Here is a 13880-nt window from a genome sequence, read left to right as displayed (position 1 = left end):
CAACTTCTCAGGGAAACCAATGCCAGGGCCTTTCTACCCTCATAGTAAAGAATTTCTTGTAAGCCTGCCCTCTGCAATTTCAAAGGAATTCCCCCTTGCCCTGTCACTACATGCCCCTGTAAAAAGTCCCTCTCCAGCGCTCTTGTAGCCCTTGAAAACACTGAAGAGTGCTGTAAGGTCTCTTCAGAAAACTATATCCATATTATACCCTAATAAGTTCATCTTGTTCCTACAGTCAAATGATACCCCAAAAATCTTTTGGTTTTTCATGAAAGTCAGAATTAAAGTGGACTGAAGGAGATAAAAACTTTGTGCCTCTTTCAAGTAATAGAAATCAGCTGAACTTGTTTTTAAGGCCACTAAATAATTCTGAAAAATGTGACCTACAAATTCATCAACATAAATGAAAGTCAAAGGAAGTGGTCAGAAGTGAGGCTATATCCAGGCAAACCTGAATGCAGCAGAGATATATAGATATTTCCTTATATTTTTCTTCCAATGAGATAACAAATGGAGTAAGTAGTTTGAGCTCCCTAATAGGAATTGTGCTCAGATGACAAATTATTTTCACTATGGCAATTATTAATTGAAGACCTGCTGTTTCACCCATCATATTATGATTTACTTGAGAGAACATGAAAACAGCTTGTGTTCTTCAGTAAACAGACCACCCCTACTTGAAGAAAAAAAAGGCTTTATTTCTCTGAAGATCTTCACATTTCAAAGATCTTCATATTACAAATATGCTTGAAGGAAAGACAAAACAACAACTAGATATTTATTCTAATAAAACATTTAAAACAAAAAGTTATAGTACAGTTATTTAATTATGTTATGCATACATTTCCCGGAGTGTCTGACCCCTGAACAATTTTTCTGCACATATTTCAGACTGGGTCTTGTGTTCCTAATTAGCTGGATAAGCCTGATGAAGCAGCCCATAAAGGTCCTTCTGGATTTAGGACTATGGTATTTGACTAATTTTCTAATGTCATCACTCTGAGTTTTTCCTCCTTGCCCAATTTTTGTTTGTATGGTAAATTCTTTTGTTTTTCACAAATACTTCTGCTGGTTTAGATATCAATTCCCTCCAGGGAAAGGACTACTCTCAGGAGACTGTTGTTTATTCTGTGAGATGCTCTTGATGTGATGTCCTTGAAACTAGAATGAGGAAAATAAATTGATTGGTGTTACTAACATGCATATTGTCATCTGCCGCCTGTTGTGTTATCGCAACTACTCTAAAGAGATCTTTTTTATGCTTTTCTTTTAGTTTAATATTTATTGTTTAGGGTTTTTTTCCCTAGCTCAGAAATGTTGTAGTACACAGCTTTATATTTTAGTAATATGATTCTACTGCTTATGAAATTAGTTGTGCTTTTTCTGCTGATAAATGTGAGCCATTATCAATTAACTTTCTTAGATAGTATCTATTGCCTAATACCTATTATTTAGTAGTTCAGGCTAAATCTATGGAGAACTTTTCCTTTTTTTCTGGGGATTTTTTAAGATCTTATTTTTTCCACATAACTGAATTTAATACTGAATAAAATAGTGATTCAATAAGCAAGGGGTACCTTTTCCTATTAATATAAAACAGTAATTGAATATCCTTCTAACTGTATTGATATGACTAATTAAATGATGCTATTATCTCAACAGAGATTAAATTCATATCTGGTAGTCCCATCTCCTGGTATTCTCAGAAAAGTCTAGCCTTGAAAAAAAATCAGCAATGCAAATAAATCTACACCGAGCTGATGTCCCTTATTGCTAGAAAAGGAAACCCTACCTTATTTTATAACCTGAGATTATAAAGTTTAAAAGGTATTTTATTCTTTCAGCAAATATCTCCTTCCTACTCCAAAGAAATAACCACATCACCTTATTTAATCCAAAGACATGCATAAATGTGTTTTAGTTTATAATCAGTTAAGTGTTCATTTCATAGCTTTTAAGATTAAAATCAGACATAAAATTACAGCTGCAGAGATGTAATTCAGAGGCCTTAGAAGCTAAGATTCTATTAGAACATTTTCAGATTTAAATGACATTAAGATGTGAGGTTATGTTAAATTTTATTGCTAAACGCAGTTGTGCATATGCACTCTAATTACCATTTATATGTTAAGAAAACATGGTTCAAAATACTTTTACCCCACCTCATTCCTCTTACAAAGAAACCTGCTCATCTCTGCAGCATTTAAGAGAGAGGAGACAAAATACTGATCAGGAAAGAGAATTTCTGAGAATTTTGGGTTCAGCTGCAGTCTGAAACCCTCATTTTGTAAATGTTAACTACAGCAGGTGAGAGGTCTCAGGAGAGTGGGCTGGCAAAACACTCATTCCAGAAGCAAGACTCAGTTGCAAGGAGAAGGCTCAGGAGCTGGGAGATTCATTTGAGACATGACAAATTCAAGGAAAGAATGAAAACTATAGGAGAGCCATCATAGCCCAGGGAATGTGTATTAAAACTACTCGGGGTGATATGTGGAAAGCCACTTGCTTTCTGAACATGTGATCTAAATGGAAAAGTAAACATCTTGGTATATCTAGGGGTTTTACCAACAGTAAATCTGAATTTATTATCTTCTTTCTTCATCTAGACACTCTACATGTCCTACTTGCCTATTTCTGATTTCCTGAAAATGTCTCCTAATAGTATCTGTAGCTATAATTATGGAAAGTAAATTCTTCAGAGGTGCAAAATAGTCATGGATGGTATTCATCTTATTTAGTTATTTATATTTGGATATCCTTTTCAGGATTAGATTCCTAAAAATTATAAACTGACTGGAAAAATTTGCATTACAAATTGGTGAGTGAGGTGGAGGAATATTTGTTCTAAAATTAATTCTTAAAATACTGAGAGGGATTTTTTCAAGAACAATGCGCAGTCTATTTTGGGATTCAGTAAAAAGCAGGAATTCTTTTGCAATGGGAACAGAATTAATATAATAGAGAAAATAAACTTCACTGCATGTAAACTTCTGTTGCTTCCTGTAGGGGTTACACATAAATACATTTTAATTTCCATGGCATTAGCCTATGGCATTATTGCTCTCACTGCTTCCCAAATTTTCATGGGTTACAGTTGGATCTTCTATTAACCTTGCTATTGCTTTTTCATTCTGTACACACTTAAAACTTCCACTCACTTCAGGAGGAAATCTTGCATATTGAGAGTGAAAAACCAGATCTTCCAAATCCCTCTTTTGGGGGACACTTCCTTTCTTCTAGGTGTCTCTAGAAGGAATTTCCTCTAAATGTGCCTTAAGCACAAAGGTCAGCTCAAGTCCTCGTTTGTTCTCTTAGGGTTGGGAGAAATTTCAAGTGGCCCACAAGTTATTCTACACAAGACTGTTCTAAGATTTAACCTTATTTCTTCAAACCGCAACAATTTGGAGTACCTCACAACAGAACAAATCTCCCAGATGTTCTTATGCTGAAAAACATATTTGTGGCACCTTGAAGTTTGTATTTATCTAGAGATTAAAATAAAGAAATAAATCAGTAAAGGGGGTTTATAATGATACCCATTTTCTGTGTTCAAACAGAACATGTATAAGTGTTCTAGAATAGAACTGTTCTATTCAGCAAGCATTACTTTTAGTTGTGATGCACTCTCTTCTTTGCCAACTTCTCCTTATTAAAATCCATGATTTCAGACTCACACCTCATCAAGGTTCAGAACAAAGTGTTGTACCATATAACTCTGGCATAAAGTTCAAAATAAAGATGGCATTTTGAAAACTACTCATGAGTTTATTTTATAAATAAACCAATTATTTAATCAGACTAGTGCCTTAAAACAGAAACATTCTCTAGGTTCTAAATACCTGATTCAGTTTTCATGATGTAAATGCAGGGATGGAAATAGGAAAGATCTAATGATATCAGCAGAATAACAGCATCATAAATTTCAGTGTTAGATGAATGTAACTCAACAATGTTACTGTGCTTCTTCTCATATCTTCTATGAAGCTTTTAGCATTGCACCCATGAGCCTGGTTTGAAGTTCCTCAAATTATTGAAGTAGAGCAGAATGGAAGGCAGAATAGAAATGCAATTAATAGCAAGAAATGCTCAGGCAGAGGAAATCAGGGAAGACAAAAAAGAAAAAAGCTGAAGATTTGATCTCATTGAAATCTGTTTTTTCGTATGTGGCCTCGTACTGATTTCTGTCTTGAAAATAGTCTCTGTTTTTCTGCTGGTTTTATTATATGATATTACCCTAATGGAGATGAATAGAGTATCAAGAGGTTAATGAAAAAGATGTGAACTATTAAAAGCACATTTTAGTGAGTTATCTAGCGTAACACAGAAATGCAATCCATGAATTATTTTCTTCAACACTGTACACATGAAAGACAATATTAAACTGTAAAGATGGCCATTACCAATTCTATTTACTATTATTCCTATGAGAAATTGTTTATTACATCAGAAAAATTTGAAAATTGATTTCTCTCAGGAATAACTTCTACTTGGACTAGTATCCCAGTCCATCAAACATAGCCACGTCCTAAATTGCATTAATCATGGAGCTTTATCATAACTTGTTAGTAAAAAAAGAAAAGAAAAGACCATTCTGGAAAGTAGAAAATATATGTGTTCCTATTCTTTCTGATGTAGATAATTGTTACTTACCTATGATAATTTTGAGACATTTTGAAATTATATTTCAAGCATAAATAAATGTCTGTTTCTAAAGATTAACTGAATGATATTTCAAATATTTTTTAAATATCTAATGAAGAACGATGTATAAGTAAGATATTTTTCTCAGTCCTGCCCAAGTCACCAAAATTAGAAAAATTACTTAAAAACCTGCAGAAATGGGGCACATTATTCATATTTATCATCATGCAGCTACATCACTACTTTTGGATATTCTAAAAAGTGATTGCATTGAATTTGTAGAGACATCATGGTTTAGTTAAAGCATCAAGAGAAGAAAACCATTGTCAGAAATAATTTCAAAAATTAAGCCTATCTTGGAAAAAAATTGCACATGCCAATGTGAACTATATAAATAAACATCAATTACTACTAGGAAGGCTTTTCCCCTCCTCCACTCATCAGATTCTCTTTACACAATTGTCTTTCCTATTACTTAAAATGCTAATGAGGTGAGATAAGCAACACCATCCACGTTCCTTGTATGGGGTGATAAAAGAGTCTCATCTTAGTCTCTAACAAGACTTTTTATGTTAAAATTGCTGAATCTTTGGAAGCAGATTGAATCATTATTCTCTTAAACTCCAGATGGCTACCTTCCCATTTAGGTATTTTTCTTTATCACTATTATGCCACCACACGTACTGGCAGGTAATGACTATTTACCTTTCTCCCTTTTTATTTTTTTCAACTTACATTTATAGGACTTCCACTGGTTCTGCTGATAAAAATCTAAATCAATGTCACCTCAATTAATAGTTACTCTATTGTTTATTGTCTTTAATTTAATACAATGAAGATGGAAACTAATCATGAAGAGTTTTTCTTACAGAGATAACATCCCCTCAAAGTCATGATGATATTCTCCAGGCAAACAATAGCATAGTTATCCCTCCTGATGTCTCTTTTCTCTTCCTAACATTTTTTTTTTTTTTGTACTTTCAAGGTTTATTTTGTTTTTCTTACAGTTTAAGGGGCCAAAAAATATGTTGCATGTCAAATAAGTTATGTATTATTTCAGACCAGGAACAAAGTCCACCACAGCCAGAATGCAAACTATACTGTTTTAGAGGAAAACAACCTCAGCCACCCATTCCCACCTCCCACAAATCTTTCTACTCCCAAAATAAAAGTCAGAGGTCAATGTGCCCTTAGCCTCTCTCAAATGTAAGGCAAAGGGGTTATTCACCATTTCCTTAAATTAAAAAAGTAATTAAAGAAATTTCAGAAGAAGGTCTTGCAATACTATGTAATAGCACCACCTGGTGACTTCAAACTTGATGACTGGAAAAAAACAATTGCATTTTCAGCTGTATTTCAGATACAGATGTTTCTTTTTCAACTGCTAATCTCAACAATCTTTATTTCAAATAAAAGAGCTAATCTTCACTTGTGTAAATTGAATCCAGATAAAAACAAGATTAGAATATTACAAAAATCAGGCAACAAGACTGCATTATGTGTGCTCTTCCCCAAGAACCTTCTACATGCATGTACCTGGGGACAACAAGACATTTAGGAAAAAAAATGGATACCTATGCTTAATGCTATGACATTTTACTCACTTGATCTTTGAAAAGAATTCCAGTGATTTATCTGACGTAAATTAAGTGCACTAAACAGAAGATCAGTAAAGAAAAAATACATCAACTCAAGTATCAATCTTCCACTTATTTCCTTGCATTGCTTCAGATGACTAAAACTCTGGGATGTGTCCTTGTAATGACTTAGCTGGCAACCTGCATGTGGAATTTTAAGAAGGTTCAAATGAGAGGAAGAACTGATTTAGTGCAGAAGAGCTTGGCCCTGTTGCTAAAGAAATGGGATGTTACAGCTTAAGTTCAGCAGGATGAGTATCTTTTATTATCATATATTTGTATTGCAGCAGCACTTTCATAACCAAGCCAAAGACCAGGACATTGTGCTAGGCTGACACAAGCCATTAGCAAGAAACTAACCTTGTCCAAATTACCTTATTAAGTAGGCATTCAGAGATTTAAAACCCAGGCACACATTCAGCTCCCATCTTATGCAGATATACTGCATCAAAATATATTTCTAACATTCAGTTTCTCTCTTAAAAATGAATTTGAACCAGGCTTTACAAGACAGGAATTTTGAAAACAAATGACTGCAATTAGTAAGAGGGAACTATTCACTACAGATGGTCCTTGCAATGCAGAACAGGAAAGCAGAATTTCAGAATGACCCTGAACCTTTACCTGCCAAAATGCACAAAATGTGCTTGAAGGCACAAATAATATCCCTTTGGAAAGTACAAAGTGATATATGAAAGTACAAAATGATGTATGAAAAAATCATCAAAACAATGCCTAGCTCAGACTATGCCTGGTTCATTCATTTTTCTTTATATTAAGTAAAAAATATATAGGACAGCACATACTTTATGATTAGGAGAATTCAGAACTTAATTTTCAACTAGATTTGAAAGTTTACATTTTGCTACAAGACAAGTTCTCTTTAAAATATTGGCTTAAAAAAATAGAACAGGATAAAAAAGTGTGTTAAAATCATCTGTGAGCAGCTTTTATAGTATCACCTCTTTGGTTTTAACAAGAACACAATGCTCATAAAAGAAAGACCTGAGGACAGTAATGGGAATTATGCACAAAGAAATTATATTCAGGATTTTTGAAAATAATCAAATATTGATAACCATCTGTCGACTTGTAAAAACCTAGAGGTTCATGATAGCTAAAACTTCAGATTTGTGACAGCACATAATTCTGTGGCTCACAAAGGAAATTGATTTTCATGATATATTTTCTTAGATTCTGAAATTTCTAGAATCTTGATCATCCTATATAGGGGTGGGAGAAGCCCAGAGTTTGTTGGCTTTAGTTGTTTTGATTTTTCATGAAACTTAAGACTTCAATTTTGTGCACAGAGAAATAGAGACCTTATGAAAATGGAAGAGATGTAAGAAAAAAAAAAAAACCCACCGATAATAAAATAAAAAATTTTAAACCATATTTTATAGGAAGCCAGGAAATACTGATGGTTGATTTTGGTATCATGGAGTGCATTCTGCTTGGAATCCATGTATCCTGCTTAAGGATGCGGGTTCCTTGTCAGCCCTGTGACGTTTGGGCAGAGTGACACCCCAGGGCACACACCAGGTGCTCATCACTGCTCATCTGTGCCTGAGCACCAGAATCCCACTCTAACAAATACTCCAGCTAACAAACACTTTCTTCTCAAGTTCTTGCAAGTTTTGTTTGTTCAGACTGAACAGCCCCAGAAAAATATCCATATCAGTGGCAGTGGCCTGTCATGCTTCCATCAGTTGGAACAGAGTGGGCTTCACTGCTCCAGTGAACCCAGGGAAATTTCGATGACAATATATAGGAGGTGTTAAAAATCCCCCAGGGATGTCTAATCTTTTATTATCTACTCTCTGAAGAAATAAGAGTAAGAGATAATGGCACCTCTCAGCTTGTATGACTGCAACATTCAAAAAGTGGGAGAAGCTTTTAGGTGTGATCTCACAGTTCACTGTGTGCAGGGCTTAAGAAGCACTGGAAAACCTCTCAGCATGAGTAAAACAGTTGGGAGTGTAAAATTAACACTCTCAGCAGGAAAAGTGGTTATTTAAGATATATACTAAATATAAAGACATCTTAATCTAGAATAATTTATGTCAGAGTAGGGAAAATCAGAAACATAATATAGCAACCCTAAAAATAGAGGTAACCTGCAAGATTTCATATCATGAACTTTTTCATAGACAAATATGAGAGGCAGCAGCTGCTGTGCATGAGGTCCATGGTGCAACCATGTAATCAGTACCCACTGAATTTTATATCCTCTAGTGTGAGAGCATGAGAGGCGACCCATTGAAAGAAGTTTAGTGTTGGGATCCTCTACAAGGTTCAACATTCAGGAAGCAGGATGGAACACTGCTGAAAATCCTCAGCTGCTGAAGGCAGGGGCTGTTAGCTTTGCAATGGAGCTGGAGGAGGTTTGGCTCAGACAGGTCTTCTTGCCGATCTTGGCTCTGACCACTGGGCTGGTTTGGGAGTCATTGGCATCTGTGAAACTTCTGGTTCTGTAGATAAATTCAAATATTTCAAAATAAAACATAAAGGGAATTGCAATACGAGCAGCAATAGGAGTAACAGTGAGGACAGTGTGAATAGATCAAAGAAAAGGCAGTGATTGCTGCTCCTTTCTTTCATGAAATGATGAAAAACTGAAAGTGCTTAAATACAATGGAGTAAAGACTCAATTCTTTTGGCACTCGAACAGTCAACAACTGCTAAGGGACAAAGCTCCATGAGCAAAATCTCACCTTCATTTTTTGTGGACTTTGCCCAGTTTCAGAGTACAGCTAATGCAAGTACAATATCTTTTCTGTAGAATTTTTTTTTTATTTTAACTAAGATGCTTGTGTTGAATTAGTTGAACGCTGCTGATGACACCAGGGAGACACAACCCTGCTTGATTTCTTGTCAGTTGAAATCACTTCATGGGCGTCTCAGAGTCGGGCTGTGGGCTCTGGTCTGCTGCTGTGCAATTGGCAGCCTTGGCTTGCACCAGCTCTCTGTGCTGTGGGACTTCACACTGCACCTCTGAGGGGCTCCAAACAGTATCTCATCCTTTATTCTCTGATTTCCAGGGATAAGCAGTGATGGCAAGAATGTAAGAGTATGTGAATGCATGTTGTCTCAAGAAATTTTCCATTTAAAAAACTTTATTTCTTATTTACTTGTCAAATCAAAATACCAGGATGAGTAAGTTCCAAAGGCCTGTCACAGACATCTTTTCATAAAAATCCTTTCTTTAGGATTTTTCTCCCTTCTGAGCAGCTGTGGCCTCAGCAACAAGATGTAAACAATGGTTATCTGCTGCTGTGGAATGCAACAGGTGGATCCGTGATTGGTCTCCTGAGGATGTTTGGATTTACTGACCACTCACGGCAGAGCTGCTCTCCCTCTCTGCTGAGAGACAGATCTTTGTTATTCATTCTTTTCTATTCTTAGCTTAGCTAGCCTTCTGAGAACCTTTCCTTCTATTTCTTTTAGTGTAGTTACAGTGTAGTATATATATCATAAAATAATAAATCAAGCCTTCTAATCATGGAGTCAACATTCTCCCCTCTCTCTTCATCCTGCAACCCTTGTGACCACTGTCACAAAAGGCCTTTTGTATAAATAGCTTTTTTAAACAACAAGCTGGAAATTAAGAGTCCCCTTCAGGGAAACAAAGCTGTATTTCAAGTGTATTAACACCTGCTCATTGCAAAATATAATTAATTACTAACCTAAGTAATTTCTAAGGCTCATTTTTAAGGGTGTTTCATTCTTACTTCCTTTCCAGACTTATGGATTTGGGGTTATTTTTGTGCTCAGTACAATTTTTATTCTGAACTTGTACTTTCACTTTGGATTCTAAGGTACTTCTTTCACTGTTTTTCAAAGTTCTTGAGAAAACAGAAGCTTATTATATCTTGTTTACCTTCTGAGGATATATGTGCTTTCTTCTTATATGATGTTTTCACAAAATTTCACTATGGGGTTGTGTTGTGTCTTTATTTTACTATCTCAGAATAGACATCAATCAGGACCTGAAAATCTTAACATCACTCAAGTGCATCACACAACATGTTCTATATTTCTGACAAATTCTATTTGACCTTGTGACTATATTTTAGAAATAAGGTCTTGAACAGTTCAAAATGTTCAAACACATTTTTGCTTTGTTCCAGACTAGTCTTTCTCACTGTGGATAAATAAGTGTTAATTTCTAGTTTTAATTTAGCTAATGTCATCTCCCAAAAAGTGGATCATCCATAGACCTTGTTAAGTCTTTCACTACCATGCCTCCAACTCCTGACTGTCAGAAACGTTTCCACCCATAAGGATGTCAATAATTGTACTTGCTGAAAAAGACTAAACATAACCCTTTGCAATAATAAAGAAATTGAAACACAGGCACTGAGACTTTTTACTTTTTCTCTTCAGGCTTTAAAGGTTTCTCCTATAATTCTCTTTTTAATTTTGCAATCTTATTTCAAGACTGTGGATGTTGGATCTTCAAGAACCCTTTAGTAATTTTTTCATCTCTCATGTACAATAAAATATCTTAATCTGATGTTTTCCTCCTGTCAAGCCCCTTTTTGTACTCCTAAAGATTTTCAGAGCTAGCTATATCCTACATATTAAATATATATATAGTGATTACTCACATGCACATATATACATAAATACATAATATCCTAACTCACTTTTTTTTATTACTGTCTCTATACACAAAAATGACTGCTCATAATTTTGTAAGATGCTTGGGTTCTGATCATATTTTTTAATTGTATTTATATTACCAAAGAATATAGTTCAGCTGGTACATACTTATTTTTGTTCATATTCCCATCAATTTCAGTGTGATGAAAAAACATTACCTGTAATTAATTTTATATATATATTTTTAAATCAGTGTGGAAGGTGCATATAATGGGGCTAAGAATAGACTGTTGAAGGTTCTAACTGGAAACACATCCTTGGAGGAAGATTTCCTGTTTAAATCCCTGTGGAAAATGCCTTTAAGGTAGGTTTATAATTAGTTTTTGGTGGTAATTTTTTGATCAAAATCTCATGGAAGAGTACTATAAATCTCAAATGATTTGCAGAAGTTGCCATCAACTTTTCTGTAAACACAAGATCATCAAAAAACACTAACAAATGTGTTAAACAGAATTCACCTCTCCAAACCATGACAGATATTAATCACACTCATTTTCTTTATTTATTAAATTGTGTGCTATCCAACAATTCAAGTTCTCTGTTAAATCTTTATCAAGTTGATCATGTTCAAGCTTTTCTAGTCTATGTTAGCACAACAGTGCTTTTGCTTTCTCCTCTGGCATTTTCCTCTGTGTTTCAAGTTTCGATAATGATCTAAATGATGTTCAATAGTTTTAATCCACTTGGGAACAGTGTGCCCATGCACAAAGATTTAAAATGATAAGATTAAATTGCTTAAACCTCTTTCAAGTTACTAATGCAAAACAATGAACACATGAAAATTATAGTTGTAAATTTGAAATTCAACTTAAGTGTGAAGAAAAGATGAATTATCTTAATGAGTTTCAGACAATATGAACCAGCCTGTGGTATGCCTATGGCATATAACCTGTATCAGATTTTTTTTCTTTTCTGCTTTACTTTTATTTTCCTGTTATGCTAATATTTATTTGCTGATTTATTTTATTTGGGAAATACTGAATTTCACATTATGAAAGTTCAATGCACATACATATTAAAATTCTACAAGGTTTTTGCCCAGTATACAGAATAAAGTATTTGCCTTAAATTTTTTGTGTATGCTTAATTTTATATATGCTGTGTTTATACTTTTGCATATTTTCTTATAATATCCCATTCCACATTTTATTTTTATTCATACATCAACAAGAAAATGCAATAAAGTTTTCATGCAATAAAAATAAACACAAATCCTAGCCCATAACTTGAAACAAATCCAAACTTAACCCTAAAAACTTTCAACAAAACAAGCAAATCAAAAGCCTTTTTGTTTTGTCAACCAATTTCCATTTTGCACATATTTATATTCCCTGATCTAAGCTGAGATTGGAAGCAAAAGTGCTGAAATATCAAAGTGAATAGCCATGCAACCCAACCCAATTCCAACAGCAAACTAGTAACCAACCAAAGGAAGAAGAGGGAAAAGATTAAAAAAATAAAATCTACAGCCAGTACAGAATGAAAAATCTCTATCATAAGTATTTCATGAATGCTTTCAATTACAGTGTTCATCTTTTCTTCATATCACAATTACTAAAATATCAAATCTGTAAGAGATGAAATGCACATGCAGATGCTTTTGCAGTAGCCTGTACTGCTTGTCTAAACTCAGCTGAACTGGAAGTTGACCCAAATCTTATAATATGCTTAAATACTTTTCCACTGTGATTTTGCCTTTTCACACTGTCTGAATCAGCTTAAATTATCTCATGACAGGGGAGAAAAATTACATTCTCAAGACCATTCAGGCCAAGACTATGCCCATTTGGGACCCTCTGCTCACCACAAATTTTAATCTCATGGAATCTTGTTAGCATCTATCCCAGTTAATTACCTACTCATCCTGAAAGCAAGAAGAGTAGATGGTAAAATTGCTCTGGAGTGCAGCATGTTCAAAGCAACCTAAAGAGCACAACTTAGGGCAATTCTTAAAGGGCAGAAGGGTCAGGAAAAATGTTCATGTGTTGGGTTTGCGTGGCCAGAGTTTGGTAGCAGTCTGTAGGGTCTACAGAGAAGCTGCTGGAAGCTCCCTCCATGTCTGACATGGCCAATCCCTGGCACCTCCAAGACAGACCCTCTACTGGTCAAGGCTGGGCCAGCCAGAAACAATGGTAATACCTCTGTGATAACATATTTAAAAAGGGGTGGGTGGGTGGGGGGGGGAAGTTATACAGCTGTAATTGAGACCACAGAAGAGCAGGGTGAGAATATTTGACAGAAACAATTCTGCAGACACCAAGGTCAGTGGAGAAAGAGAAGGAGGAGGTGTTCCTGGTGCTGGAGCAGAGATTCCCCTGCAGTCCCTGGTGCAGCCCATGGTGAAGCAGCTGTGCCCCTGCAGCCCATGGGGATCCACAGGAATGAAGAGATCAACCCTCAGTCGGTGGAGGAGACCCACTGTCCTGGTTTAGGGCAATTTTGGTAGAGAATCTCCAAAGGAGGGCCTCTCCAGAAAGTAAACCCACACGGCCCCTCCCCCCAACCGGTTCAGGAAGAATTCCTCCGAGAGAAGTGGAAAGAACCTGTTTATTTCAGGCACAGCACCCCCCAGCACACAGAATGAACAATACCAGATGACACCGCACTGAGAAAGATGGCAAAATCAGAAAGTCTCTTTTGGGGGTGGTTGCTCTGTTCTCAGTCCCTCCGGCGCTGGGGCGGCTGCTGCAGCCAAACGGTGCAAACCCTCGGTGTTCCCGGGTCCCAGTCCAGAGCAGGTTAAAGATGGTCGAAGAAAAAGGAGAGGAGAAACAGTCCAGGAAAGAATTTGGACTGTTTAGCTAAACTAGCTAATAAGCAGGAGCAAAAGCAAGCAGAAGCGAGAGCAGAGAGAGAGCGAGCAAAGCAGAAAGCCAAAAGCAAAAGCAAAAAGCGAAAACAGCCCTATGTACTGCCCATCTCTGTGTCCCTGATAAG

This window comes from Melozone crissalis, unplaced genomic scaffold, assembly GCF_028551555.1.
Source record: "Melozone crissalis strain CALT ecotype California unplaced genomic scaffold, PUWL_Pcris_2 ptg000039l_1, whole genome shotgun sequence".
Lineage (NCBI taxonomy): Eukaryota > Metazoa > Chordata > Aves > Passeriformes > Passerellidae > Melozone > Melozone crissalis.
Note: the sequence above shows the minus strand (reverse complement) of the source record.